This window comes from Tamandua tetradactyla, chromosome 24 (genome assembly GCF_023851605.1).
Source record: "Tamandua tetradactyla isolate mTamTet1 chromosome 24, mTamTet1.pri, whole genome shotgun sequence".
Lineage (NCBI taxonomy): Eukaryota > Metazoa > Chordata > Mammalia > Pilosa > Myrmecophagidae > Tamandua > Tamandua tetradactyla.
Window position 1 is genome coordinate 27,549,669 of NC_135350.1, and position 15,680 is coordinate 27,565,348.

The following is a 15,680-nucleotide window of genomic DNA, read 5'->3' on the forward strand; positions in this document are numbered from 1 at the left end:
TCTTTCTACACTTTATTCCATACCTCTCTCTTCTGTCTTTTCGTATCTGACTCTAGTGCTCCCTTTAGTATTTCTTGCAGAGCTGGCCTCTTGGTCACAAATTCCCTCAGTGACTTTTTGTCTATAAATGTTTTAATTTCTCCTTCATTTTTGACGGACAATTTTGCTGAATATAGAAGTCTTGGTTGGCAGTTTTTCTCTTTTAGTAATTTAAATATATCATCCCACTGTCTTCTAGCTTCCATGGTTTCTGCTGAGAAATCTACACATAGTCTTATTGGGTTTCCCTTGTATGTGACAGATTGTTTTTCTCTTGCTGCTTTCAAGATCCTCTCTTTCTCTTTGACCTCTGACATTCTAACTAGTAAGTGTCTTGGAGAACGCCTATTTGGGTCTATTCTCTTTGGGGTGCGCTGCACTTCGTGGATCTGTAAATTTAGGTCTTTCATAAGAGTTGGGAAATTTTCAGTGATAATTTCTTCCATTAGTTTTTCTCCTCCTTTTCCTCAACAGAGCTTTTATGTTGAACTCTTTATTTTACTGGCAGATTGGACTCTTTAGCTTTATCACCAGGGTTCTTAGTTGTAAACAATAGAAGCCAGCTCTGCTAAATGCAAGCAGAAAAGGATTTTCGTAAAGGATATTGGCTACCTTCCAGTAGGGTAGCCAAGATTACACAAGATTTCTGGAAGGGTACAAGAAACAAGCTAGATTACACAGGTAGGGATTAAGTCTGAAATCTGAAGCCAAGCTTGTCCTATGAAGACATCACTGACAAGACACTGTATCTTGAATGGCTAACACCACTGATAAGGAACACAAGATATTGCTACTAGGACTGCCACCATTGTGGCTTCTGAACTGGAGGCCACACAGTCCTTGGTTTCTTATGTCATTAGCTCCTGAGTCAAAGTGGATCCTTGGCTCATTTTGTCCTACCTGCAAGGGAGATTAGGAGAAAGAGTATCTGGCTTGTATACTGGGCAGGGGGACTTTGTCTCCCATTCAGGTTCATTAGGTATGGAATACCCCAAATACACCTCAATCCTGGTTGAGGTAGGATAAATCTTGATTGAAGTAATGACATCAAAAATTAATTACAATAGGTTTACACCCACAAGAATGGATTAGATTTAAGAACATGGTGTTTGGGGGTGCATACACCTTCACACCACCACAGGTATCATTTATTTTCCCAAGTCTCTCATCCCCTAGTGGTACAAATGAGTTAAATTGGATTGACAGGGTGTTTTTCATTCCATAATTTCACATAACTTGTCTATAGATTGGAATTTGGTTTTACTTTGTGCAAAACATTCCAAACTGTCAGTCTTCAGGTCATATTCTGCATGTGTGGCACACATAGCTATTTAATATTCTAATAATTGATACATTTAGACTGGTGAAGACTCTTCAGTTTTCTACAGACTGTACCATTCCCTACTGCTTCATACATTTATATTTTCTAACTTTATCTTTGAAAGCATCTACACTGAGCCCCCTGCTAATGCTATTCTGTAATGATTACATCTTATTTCCACATTTTTGTAGTTAGCTTCTATTATCTTTAGATTTCAGGCTATAGCCAACTTAGTTTTTGTATTACTTTTGTGTTATGGTTAATTTCACCTATCAACTTGGCTAGGTTATGGTGTAGAGTTTTGTGGTCAAGCAAGCACTGGCCTGGTTGTTACTGTGAGGATATTTTGAAGACGGATTTGAATCTATCATCAGTTGATTGCATGTACAATCAACAAAGGAAAGTCCCTTAAGTAATGTGGAGAGTATCCTCATCTAAACAGTTAGGGATCTTCAAGGTCAGAACTCAAGAGTTTAGAATAAGAAAGAAGAATTTCTGCCTCATCTTCAGTCAGCCATCTTCCCTTAGGGAATACAGATTTGCCAGACTTGAGAAGCACATTCCCTGAATTTCCAGCTTGTGGCTAGCCCTACAAGTTGAGACTTGCTAGCTGCCACAGGCATGAGGAGCCAATTCCCCACAGTAAATCAAAATCGTATAAACTTTTGGTTCTGTTCCTCTGTAGAACCCTTACTAATACACCTTCTCATCCTTGGAATAATTTGCTAATGAGTATGCAAAATTATTATTTTGAAAAAAAAAAGGCTTTCTTTGACTCTTTGATTTCTTTAAATTGGACCTCAAAAGTGGCAAACTGAAATGTTCTTAAAACTCTTTTTATGTATCTTTATTGTGTATACCCTTTTCTATAAGACAAATATCTTTATCCTTAGATAAATTTCAGAGGTCATCAAATTTCAGATGACATTTTGTGGTCATCTTGTGAACACTTATTTTTATTATCACTTTTTCCAGCATTGCCACTTATTTTTAGATTGCCAGCTAATTATTTCTTCTTATAGCAAGAATTAAATGAGCTCTTCACAAAGCCTTCTGAAAATATGGATATTCTGTGGTTACCTCAATTGATTCCAGAGGAGATTTTTTAGATATGCTTTATTTTTACCACGCAATGTTTTTTTTTATTAATTTTTAAATTTTTAAAAAAATATAACACAAACATTCTTAACTTATGATCATTCCATTCTACATATATAATCAGTAATTCATAATATCATCACATAGCTGCATATTCATCATCATGATAATTTCTTAGAACATTTGCATCAGTTCAGAAAAAGAAATAAAAAGAAACAGAAAAAAATTCATATATACCATACCCCTTACCCCTCCCTTTCATCGATCACTAGCATTTCAATCTAAATTTATTTTAACATTTGTTCTCCCCATTATTTATTTTTATTCCATATGTTTTACTCCTCTGTTGATAAGATAGATAAAAGGAGCATCAAACCAGACACAAGGTTTTCACAATCACACAGTTGCACTGTGAAAGCTATATCATTATACAATCATCTTCAAGCAACATGGCTACTGGAACACAGCTCTCCATTTTCAGGCAGTTCCCTCCAGCCTCTCCATTACATCTTGACTAACAAGGTGATATCTATTTAATGTGTAAGAATAACCTCCAGGATAGCCTCTCGACTCTGTTTGGAATCTCTCAACCATTGACACTTTATTTCAGACAATGTTTTTGAAAAGCATTTTCTCTTCCACTCTCCCTCTATCTCAAAAGAGGAAGAGCTTGCATGTGGGTCAAGGATATTACAAGCCAGGAGTCAAGTTCTTATAAGTGGCACTGAACTGGAGCACATGTACTATCTAACCTCTTCTGCATTGTATACCCTACTGGCTCTCACTCTGTGCTTTGCTTTCTTCCTGTCATGTCATTGGAATAATAAAATGGAGGCTGGATAAGTTTGCAAGGTCCCTGACTTCCGAAGGTCACATCTAGACCAGGTGTTGGCCTGTTTTTGATGTGGGCCTTCAGACAAAGGCTGAAAAGCGTCCCTGGGGCTTATATGTGGGTCCAGCCTATTTCATCAGGGTAGAGACAGCATAGTGTGCAATAGAGAGCGCTTTTGCTTGAAGGGCACATTAAGATCAAGCAGGCAGCTGCCTAGGAATCAGGGTTTCTTCAGAGATGGAACCAAAAACACATTCCATTTCCTTGACTTTAAATCATGAATGATTTGCTTGCTATAGAAGATTCATTTTTCTATTCTGCTCTATTGTTTTAGATTTTCTACACTTTAATTTTTATTTCTTTAATCAAAGGATACGGATACTCCATAATTTCAATAGTGTCCTAATATTTTATTGAGCATAAATTTCTGGTTTGCTGTGCTTATATTTCAATAAACTCTCAGAGAGCCATTACATTCCTTTTATTTTCCCTTTATTGTTGATTACCTACATTTTTCTTTTCCTTTTATAAATAACAATGGTAAAGCATAGTATTTAAAATTTTTTACCCTCATACCAAATTTCTTTGACTTGAAATTGAAATTAGACTTAGAACCTTCTTCCAATGCAAATTTTATGTTCTTTTACATTAATTAATCATCCGTATTCAATTTTGGATAAATTTTCTTCATGATCTTTACTGCCCAGCTGTGGTGAATGAAATAATATGATTTGGGAATTATTACAACTGGAAAGTAGATGTTTCTTACTGTAGAAGACTCCTGATTTTTTTTCTTTCTTCATCATATTCTTTCAAGTTATTCAAAGATAAAAGTCGCTCTGACAAAAAGTATGGACAGTGCTGTCCAGTAAAATTTTCTGCAGTGATGGGAATGTTCTATAGTTATGTTGTCTAACTGGCAGCCGTTAGCCCTGTGTGGCCATTAAGCACTTGAAACACGGCTGGTGCAATTGAGGACCTAAATTCTTGATTTAATTTTAATTAATTTAAATTTTAATAGCCACATATGACTAGTGACACATGGGATAGTAGATTGGACAGCGTTTTGTAGTATTAGGTTTTTTAGCTTATACTTTCTATTTCACCTTCATGTTTAGAACTTGGTATAGTAACAAAATATTAACACCCTATTCCTCTGAGCCTGTGTGGACAGTGGAAGTTAAAATTAAAGACTCCTTGAAATTAACCACTGCAGTTAAGAGAGAAAGTTCAGATCTGAATAGGATCTTCTATTTCTCTGTATCCATAGGAATATTCAACTGCAAATTGAATATTCATGTTTAATTTACAGCTCTGCCATATAATAACTGGATGGACTTGGGCAAATCACGTATTTACCCTCAGTTTCAGTTTCCATGTTTATAATATAGGAATAATGACACCTGTCCTACAGGTTGTAAGAGTGAGATTAGACACTTGGTAAATTATTAATTTCTAAATAAATATGAGGTGTTATTAATATTTTTTATCATTACTGTGCTGGTTTGAAATAGTTATGGATCCGAGAAAAGTATGTTTTCTTTCCTAATCCAATCTTGTAGGGGCAGACCTATTGTTTAGAGTGGAAACCTTGACTGGATTGTTTGCATGGAGATGTAACACACTCAGTTGTGGGTGTGACCTTTTGATTAGATGGAGATGTGACTCCACCCATTCAAGATGTGTCCTGATTAGTGTACTGGTTTGAATCTATTATGTACCCCAGAAAAGCCATTTTTAATCATGATCCAATTTTGGGAGAGCAGCTTTGTCTTTTAATTAATCCTGATTCAATATTGTAAGGTAGGAACATTTAATTAGATTATCGTTACAGACATGTGGCACACCCAATTGTGGTATGCCACATCTCCTTTGAGTGCTACATGCCCCCCCCTTTTTTTTAAATATAGCAACAAACACAAATATTCTTAACTTATGATCATTCTGTTCTACATATATAATCAGTAATTCACAATATCATCACATAGTTGCATATTCATCATCATGATCATTTCTTAGAACATTTGCATCAATTCAGAAAAAGAAATAAAAAGACAACAGAAAAAAATTCATACATACCATACCGCTTACCCCTCCCTTTCATTGATCACCAGCATTTCAATCTAAATTTATTTTAACATTTGTTCCCATTATTTATTTTTATGCCATATCTTTTACTCCTATGTTGATAAGGTAGATAAAAGGAGCATCAGACACAAGGTTTTCACAATCACACAGTCACATTGTGAAAACTATATCATTATACAATCATCATCAAGCAACATGGCTACTGGAACACAGCTCTACATTTTCAGACAGTTCCCTCCAGCCTTTCCATTACATCTTGACTAACAAGGTGATATCTATTTAATATGTAAGAATAACCTCCAGGATAACCTCTCGACTTTGTTTGGAATCTCTTAGCCATTGACACCTTGTTTTGTCTCATTTTGCTCTTCTCCCTTTTGGTCAAGAAGGTTTGCTCAATCCCTTGATGCTGAGTCTCAGCTCATTCTAGGATTTCTGTCCCACGTTGTCAGGAAGGTCCACACCCCTGGGATCATGTCCCACGTAAACAGGGGGAGGGTGGTGAGTTTGCTTGTTGTATTGGCTAGAGAGAGAGGCCACATCTGAGCAACAAAAGAAGCTCTCCTAGGGGTGACTCTTAGGCCTAATTTTAAGGAGGTTTGACCTATCCTTTGTGGGGTAAAGTTTCATATGAACAAACCCCAAGACTGGGGGCTCAGCCTATATCTTTGGATGTCCACACTGCTTGTGAGAATATCAAGAATTCAACTTGGGGAGGTTGAATTTTCCCCCGTTCTCACCATTCCCTGAAAGGGACTTTGCAAATACGTTTCCATGTACTGATCAAATCACTCTGGAGATTCATCAGGGCATCACTCTGGACAAACCAACAAAATCTCATGTCCTACCCAAGGTTCCATGTACTTATGGTGTTCAACCAAGCTATCTACATAAGTTATATTAGGAAATGCACTAGCTTCTTTGTCTCTTTTAACTGTTTTACATTTGAAGTCTAATTTATTGGATATTTGTATAGCCACTCCTGCTCTTTTCTGATTGTTATTTGCATGAAATATCTGTTCCCAACCTTTCACTTTCAATCTATATTTATCCTTGGGTCTAAGATGTGCTTCCTGTAGACAGCATATAGATGGGTCCTGTTTTTTAATCCATTGTGCAGTCTATGTCTTTTGATTGGGGAGTTTAATCCATTAACATTCAGTGTTATTACTTTCTTCTACCATTTTGCCTTTCGGATTTTATATGTCATATCTAATTTTTCTTCTTTTACCTTTACTGATAGTCTTCATTTCTATACTCTTCTCCACACCTCTCTCACTTGTCTTTTTGTATCTGCCTCTAGTGCTCCCTTTAGTATTTCTTGCAGAGCCAGTCTTTTGGTCACAAATTCTCTCAGGGATCTTTTGTCTGAAAATGTTTTAACTTCTCCCTCATTTTTGAAGGACACTTTTGCTGGTAGTTTTTCTCTTATAGTAATTTAAGTATATCATCCCACTGTCTTCTTGCCTTCATGTTTTCTGCTGAGAAATCTACATACAGTCTTATTGGGCTTCCCGTGTATGTGATGGATTGCTTTTCCCTTGCTGCTTTCAAGATCCTCTCTTTCTCTTTGACCACTGACATTCTGATTAGTAAGTGTCTTGGAGTACGTCTATTTGGATCTATTCTCTTTGGGGTATGCTGCACTTTTTGGATCTGTAATTTTTAAGTCTTTCATAAGAGTTGGGAAATTTTCAGTGATAATTTCCTCCATTAGTTTTTCTCCTTCTTTTCCCTTCTCTTCTCCTTCTGGGACACCCACAGCATGTATATTCATGCACTTCATGTTGTCATTCAATTCCCTGAGTCCTTGCTCATATTTTTCCATTCTTTTCCCTATATTTTCTTTTGCCTGTTGGATTTCAGATGTTCAGTCCTCCAGTTCACTAATCATACCTTCTGCCTCTTGAAATCTGACATTGTAGGTTTACATTGTTTTTTTTTCCATCTCTTCTACTGTGACTTTCATTCCCATAAGTTCTGTGATTTGTTTTTTCAGAGTTTTGATTTCTTCTTTTGGTTCATTCCTTGCCTTCTTTATATCCTCCCTCAATTCACTGATTTGATTTTTGATGAGGTTTTCTATGTATATTTGAACATTCTGAATTAATTGTGTCAACTCCTGTATCTCATTTGAATTGTTGGTTTGTTCCTTTGACTTGGCCATATCTTCAATTTTCCTAGTGTGATTCATTATTTTTTGCTGGCGTCTAGGCATTTACCTCAATTAGTTTATTCTGGAGATTGTTTTCACTTCTTTTACCTAGCATTTTTTTTCTGGATCACTTTGTTGTCTATCTGTTCTTTGACATTCAGTTCAGCTTATTCTGGACCACTAGCTTAGGTTTTGTTTAACAGAGCAGAATTTTTCAGTTCTTATTTTCTTGTTTCTTGCCCTGCCTGTATGGTACCTTTTCCTCTCCACCCTTAGGAGGGTCTACTTAGGTATTATAGACTCCAGCCAGATTTTCCCAGACCAAACTGTCCTCCTGTGAAGAGGAAAGAGTCACCTATGTCAGTTTTCCCTGAAGGTGAGAGCCAGCAGGTTGAAAGACTTGCCTTTGAAGTCTCTGGACTCTGTGATTTTCCTGTCCTGCCCAATATGTGGCACTTTTCTGCCTGCGGGTCTCACCAGCATAAGTTGATGTGGTACCTTTAACTTCAGCAGACTCTCCCTGCTGGGGGTGTGGTGGAGACAGAGGAGAGGTTATAGGCTGACTTTAATCACTTCAAATTTCCTGGGGTCTGAATTCCTTGAGGGAGGGAATCCACCTGAGCTGGGCCCTACCCATCTCCTGGGGAAGGCACAGGCTCCAGACAAGCTCTCAAACAAACTTGTTTCTGCCTATGCCTGGGGCAGTTGCAGCCTGAGAAGCCCTGCTGCTGTATCCAAAGGCAGTCCCTTTGTAGAAACACAGCCACAAAAAAAGACAGAGAAAAATTCTTTTCAGAGCAGGACCCCCATTCCTCAGGTTTGCCAATCAAGAGCATAAGTTGGTATTTTGCTTTGTGTACCTTCAGATCCTGTGCCCCCTCCTTTCCTTCAGGGCCCGGACCCTTTAGAGTATTATGTGCTATTCAATCCAAAAAACCTCTGTTTCTTTTTTACTTTTTTCTTTTTCTGTCTGCCTTGCCCCCTTGGCACCAGGGCAAAAATCAGCAACCTCCGCTTTGGCCAGGTTCAGTTGAGCTGGGGGCCTATTTTTAGTAGTCAGAATTTGTGAATTAATTCTACAATTGGAGATTAGTTGTGCTCAGCCCCTGCTGCTAGTAAAGTCCCTTTCCTTTCCCCTGTGGGAAGCAGCCTGTTAGGGAGGGGCACCAGCTGCCGCGGCTTGGGGAACTCACAGTTCTGGGGGGGCTCACAGCAGGTCCAGCTGGGCCAGACTGGGGTACACTGTGTGTCCTGTCACTGATGTGGCCCCAGGAACTGTTCTGTACTGTTCCTGCATATTCAGTAGCTGTTCTGGAGGAGGAACTAAATCCCACACCTTGCTAAGCTGCCATTTTGGCACTCCACCCTTAGACTTCCACATCTCCTTTTGATTAGAGATGTGACTCCACCCATTCCAGGTGGGTCTTAATTAGTTTACTGGAATCAGAGCCCGTCATCTGCCCAGCACAGCTGTAGTGTATTTTTTCAATCATGTATGCTCATCATGGCTTCTCATGTCCTGAGTTTATATGGGGTCTTATTACATGGGCATGATTGAGAGAATCAATGTCCATGTGGTCGATGTCAATTAGAACTTGTATCCTTTCGTTAAATGAACTTTTAATTTTAGAAATTTTATTACATGGCTTCAAAACATCCAAATTAAAGTCAGCTATTAAGCCCAGAATGTTAATGAGCATGAAATTTGACATTGAGCTATAGACATATATATCCCCATGTAAAATCAAGGAATAAGAAATCACATAGAACCGTGGAAGCTTATAGGTACTAAATATATAGTCTACTTATCTACCATTTATTTATTCATAAATACTCATACTATATCCAGTAATATGTCTGTTTACATAAATATTATTGTATTTAACATGTGGATAAATTGAGGTAATTGTTTGTATGGTATTGGCACAATTTCTGTTGGTTTATTGAAACAGTATTACCTCTACCTGAATTTTGTATTCTTCCTAAATCTGGATAAATTTTCTTAACTCCTCTTATTTCTCTCCCTCTAGCCCTTTTTGCATATAGCCTCACCAGGCAACTTTCTCCTTTCACAAAAAAGGGAACTGCCAATGTGCAGACTAGGTGGGTGGACCTTTAAGCAGGTTCAGCCTTGATTGACTGACAGGTTAAGCTGCAGGAGTACACTGAGAACTTCAGCAGAACCAGAGTTTAGTTGAAATTTAGTATTTTTTAAATATTTAAAATGTTTTTAATATGTGAAGGTCATTATATAGAAAGATTGCAATGTATGTTTTGTTAATCTGCCCACAATATATTTAGTCATTACTGAATGTAGATAAGAACTCTATTTACATGGCAGTTATGTCTACCAATCTTGTAAATATTTTCATTTACTTAAGTCCTTTTAGATATTTACTTACTATAGGTACTCAAAGGCTATTTATTTACTTATATTATGAAATATTTCAAATCCACCAGGAATTGTCCCAGCTCCCCACCTCTCCCTTTGCTCTATCCAATAAATAGCTGGCATTTTGGTGTTCATCTCTGTAGATTTCTGGATTGTGGTGGTGAACTCAGATATCCTGGCTTCCTGTGGTGTCTCTGTCTCCTCAGATTGTTCTCTTTGCCTACCTCACCTCAGGTAGGGCTTTACCTAAAGAGACGGGCTTGTGGTTCACTCTTTTGCCAAGGTTCCACTGTGTGACTCAAGCAAATTATGTTCTGAGTCTCAGTGTCCCCATTTATGAAATGGGGATATCATATAACCAACGTTTCTTGGGGTAATTTATCTATAATGTTTGTCATTCACAATTATTCATAGCTTTTGCTATATGTCACACCTGTGCATATATAAAGATGAAGACATAGGGAAAGGATATATATGAAATAAAAGGATAATTAAAGAGATGTTAAATTGTGAAAAAAACACATTAACACCTAATACCCATCATCTTGCTCAAGAAATGGAACATTTCGATACTCTTGAAGTCCTTGTGACTACCTCCTTGACCCTATCTCACACCTTTCCTCCCTACAGACAATCACTGTCCTGAATTTTGTGTTTACCATTCCCTTGTTTTTGCCTACAGTTTTGCCAAAGAGGTGCCTTGTACAGTCCATTTAATCTTGTTTTTGAACTGCTCTATAAGTGAAATTACATATTCTGTGACTTGCTTTTTAGCTCAACATTATGGATTCATCTATGCTAAATGTGTGTAGCTGCTATTCATTTTTCACTTGTTTAATATCTCACTTTTTATATCTCATTGTATCAATACTGTTGGTAGAAATTTCAGCTATTCCACTCTTTTGCTGTTAACAATAAACATTCTCATAGTTGTCTCCTAGAACATGGGTGACAGTTCTCCGGAATGAAGACCTAGGAGTGGAACTGCTAGTCTTCCCTGTTCTGATTGCAATAAATGCTACAGCACCCCTCTCTCCCCTGAATATCCAAGGGAATATGAGTCCTGCTGTTGCTTTATTATGGACCTTCAGGAGGAACAAAACTTTGTAAAAGGGAGAGGGAGATCGTGGTGGTGGAGTTTCCCGTCCCACTGTCTGACCTTTAGTCACAGCCTTGAGGAGCCAAAACCAAAAATGGGCTGGCAACGTGGACCCCAATGGAGTGCTCTGTGCAGCTCTGTTGAGCATGGATAAGGTAGGGTTCCCCTTGCCTGGACATGGCTGCAGCACAGTTGACATCACAATCCACTGTGAAGTCCCTACTAGGCTGCAGGACATGGAAAATCAAACAGAACACAGCATGCCATTCTAAGATCATATAATTATTTATTAAAATTGCATCGAGTAAAACTGGAATAGGCTCTCTGGGGATACTCCTGTGAGCCCTGGTCCTCTTTGACACTATTTAACGGGCTTCAAAGGTCTCTGACTCTATTGTCTCAGACATCACAGCATCAATAATCACCCCCTGGTCACAGTCCATTGTTTCTAGGATGGCCGAGGCTGCTGATTTTGTAAGGCTGGCTTTGACATTCTTCAAGAAAGAGCTAACCCTGCTTAGTCTGTTCCCTAGAGCCCGAACTAGTTGTGTATACACTCCTCTCAGATTTGTGCGAAGACCTCAACTCCTTGTTGTGTCTATGTGGCTGATGCCCTTGTGAGTGGAAGAGCGCTTGCTGCCCCCACATCCTTTTTCCTTATCTTCCCTAGTGGATCTGTGGCTGGACAAAGACATGCCCAACGATTTTTGGCCAACTTTGCCTTCCTTTGTCTTGTGATGATTTTCTCAGGTCTTAGGGTAATGGGAAGTTTTCCTCCTCTACCCAGGAGCTCTGTTCTTTTCCCTTCATTTCCCCCTTTCCCTTTCCTTCTGGGCTTCAGCACTAGTCTGGGAGACTTGCTGGCCTGCCTCCTGTCCAGTCTTGTGGCCTTTGCTAATTAAGTTGGAGATATGGGGTTCTGCTGCTGAGTCTGGAGCTGTTTCTGCAACAGGAGAGAGAGCGGCCAACACTGCCATGCTGGAAGTACACTGACGTCTTGCTTGCAACTCCTGCCATGGCCACCTTAATGCTTTTTGAAGGCCTGTTGATAACACCTGTGATGGCCATGTTGCTCTTGCTTCCTTTTGGGCCCTTGGAGGCTGTTCCCGCTATTGTGGCATTGATGTGTTCAGAATTTGCAGACTTAAATGCCGTCACACTCATGGCACCTGCTGTGCTGTCCTTTGCTGCTACCCCTGCTCCTGCCCCAGACACTGCTCCTTTGGCAGGCTGTGCAGATTTGGGGGTGGACACATCAGGCATGCTAGTCTCTATATTTGATCCCTCTCCACCTAGCAAAAAGCAGCAGAGGAGCCCTCAGACACCTCAGAGACCATGTGGAAGCTCCTGATTCTAACTTAGTCCAGATCTCCCTCTCTGGAAACCCACGGCTGCTGTGCTCGCCCAGGTTCTCTTCATCAAACCAACCATGCAAATCATGTCCTCAGTGGGAATGGCATGGCTACTGGTGTTACTGTCCACTGGTGGTCACAGGAGATATATTAGTTTTTCCCAACAGACAAAGAGGTCTTCCCGGGCATCTAGAGGAGGACACAGCTGCAGGTAACAAGAACGGCCGGTGGCAAACTTCAGGCGCAGCTGTTGTTTCTCCTGATTGTGAATGGAGGTCCTTATAAACTTCAAGGGCAGGAGCCTGGCGAGCTTTAAGGTCTCACCCTTGCAGCCTCTCCCTTGGATGGTCTGGCCCTTGCAGCCAGTGATTGGTTGGGTAAGCAGCATGACATCAGGAAGGGAAAGGAGGGGGCTGGTGCTCGCGATGTCAACGGTCACCATTTGGACACGGTTGTGCACATCACTCACCTCTCCCCTCTTGGTGATCTGGATAAAGTCACTCTCAAAGATCTTGAACATATCCTACTCCCCCTTGTACAGGTGGTGCTACAGTTTCCTTATGGTGGTGTTGAACGTGCCGCTGCAGGGCTGCTCTGCGCCGTGTAATAGGGTAGCAGACTGTCACCACTCATGGCAAGCTTGTGTCGAGCAGCAGCACTGGCACGGCAGGTCACTGGTTTCTTCACCTGATTGACAGATGAGGGATCAGCCGTGCACTGGGTCATGGAGGTGGCTCTCCAGCAGGTTTCTCAACCCCACTCTTTCCCACAGCACCCTCTTTATGCCTCAGAGCCTCCCAGATGGCAGGGTGAGGGGTGGGGGCACAAAGTATTGCCCAGACAGGGGATGCTGTAGGGACTCTGGACCTCAGATCGAATCTCTTCTAAGTTGTAGAGATGGAGAGTGGGTTCCCAACAGGTTCACTGCAGTCCTGGCGAGAAGTAACCACTCAGCCTACAGCCCCTGAGCAGCCGTATTTAGTCTGCTGCCCTCTGTGAGCTGTCGCTGTCACATAGCCCTTTTTCTTTATCCCCCAAGTTGTCCCCTCAGGGCAGGACCACTGACCTCCCCCAAACACCCCAATGCCCCCACGGAGGCCAGGCTCACCCTGCTAGAGATGCATGGAGTTTGATGCCAAATAAAATGGAAAATTTTGTGCAGGTGCTTTTTTATTGTCCCCCAAATTCAAAAGATTTCAGTAACTAAACAAAAGCTACAGGAATGCAAGATGATGGGACAAATTTAAATCATTTGAGCTCTTGGTTTAATTTTATTGAACAACACAGAATTGGCAAGCTTGACTCTTAGCCCATTATTCCAGATAATCTTAATGAGGACCTCTAAAAATTATAATAAATGTTGCTTCTCTTAGGCAAACAAAACAAAAAAACACAACAGTGATGAATAGAGAATAATATAATGAATACCCTCATATCCACTGTCCAGAATTAAGAAACTCTAACATTTTGGCAGATTGATGTTATTTTTTAAACATGGCATTTTAAGCTTCCCGGCACCCCTCCTTGACTCTTTTCTGCCCTAGTGGTAATGCCTGTCATTTCCTTGCCAGCTTTTATAATTTTACTGTTGCAGCAGAGACAGTGGGGCCTCAGTATCTAATCCAGGCTCTGTGTGTTTTAATTGGGTACGTGGTTGTGCCAGTTTGACCCCAGAAAAGTCATGTCTTAATCCTGATTGTCTTGTGGAGGCAGCACTTTCTTCTAATCCTAATTCAATATTATAGGGCAGATACTTTTGATTAGATTATCCCCACAGAATTGTGGTCCCACCTATCACAGGTGGGTCTTGATTAGTTTACTGGAATCTTTTAAAAGAGGAAACATTTTGGAGAGGTTAGAGACAACAGAGCCAAGAGAAACTTCAGAGCAGAGTGGACACAGATGCCAACACTTGGAGAACAGAGACATGGATATTTGGAGATGCTTGGAGCCCCGCAAATATCACCATGAGATGTTAAGCAAGCCAGAACCTGGAGAGAGCCAAGAGAAGCTAAGAGACAAAAACCAGCCCCCAAAAGCAAAGTGTGAAGCCCTACAGGAACAGAGGCTGAAAGCAACAAAGCACAGGAGCAGGGGCCAGCAGATGCCAACCACGTGACTGCCCAGCCGACCCATCGACCTTCCTTGAATTAAGATATCTTAGTCTGGATGCCTTAGTTTGAAAATTTTTATAGCCTTAGAACTGTAAACTTATAACTTATTAAATTCACCTTTTTGTAAGCCATTCCAGTTTTGGTATACTGCATTCTGGCAGCTTTCAAACTAATATAGTGGTCATACAAATAAACTAAATTTCCCAGTCTTGCTTGAAGCAAAGTGTGACTCGGTTAGGATCAAATTACAAGTAAGCTGCTATGATGATGCCACTTCTGGTTAATCTTAAAGATACTTGCCCTCTGCCTTTTCTTCCCTCCCACCGGCTAGAAAGGTAGTAATGAAACAACCTTGGAAGCCACATGTTAAAAAGGAGGAGCCACCCTGCCAGACTGTTTCTTTGGGTAACCTCATACAGGAAAGTCCATCTACCTGCCCTTAACTGTTTTGGAGGAAGAAATAATTTTTAGTCTCCATCTAAAGAAACTTAGTTTATGTTTATATTGCCATAATTATATATTTGTCATATATCCATATTATATAGATCATATTCATATGATCTATATATCCATGTTATTTATACATCGTATGCAGGTGATTATGTATGTCCATAAGCAATTAAATATAATTACTTTGCAAATTTTCAAACTATGCAGTTTGGTTTCTTTAGTATCATTTTGCAACTTTTTCTTTTTCACTCGACATTAGACTCTTAAAAGTTACCTACATTGATTCATGTAGCTCCAGTTCATTCATTTTAATTGACATGAAGTATTCATTATATGATTATAACACACAGGATTTTTACATTTTTTTGATGAATGATATGGATGCTTTTTCCAGTTTTTTTTTCCTACTTACAAAATTCTCACAAAATAATAATAATGAATATTATTGTACATCTCCATGTGCACATATCTGAAAATTTCTCTTGAGGATGTAACTGGTTATATATATCTTCAATTTTACTAGGTATATAGTTTATTCTAGTACAACTCATGTTTCCGTGATGTAAATTAGTTCTATAAATTGGCAAATAAGGAAAAGATGTCAGTAAAACAGAGAAATCAGTACTTACCCAAGTCTATTAATGTTTTGTTATCGCTGAGTAATAGCAATTGAATACAAAATGCACTGATACCAGTGAACTAGCAACTGTGTAAGAATACAGTGTTGTATACTATGCTTG

At 39.6% G+C, this 15,680-nt stretch overlaps 1 pseudogene; it reads right to left on the reverse strand.

Annotated features, from left to right (window-relative positions):
- Positions 1-12,377: 12,377 nt before the first annotated feature.
- On the reverse strand, positions 12,378-13,830 carry LOC143668515 (Golgi-associated RAB2 interactor protein 4-like; annotated as a pseudogene).
- Positions 13,831-15,680: the final 1,850 nt, after the last annotated feature.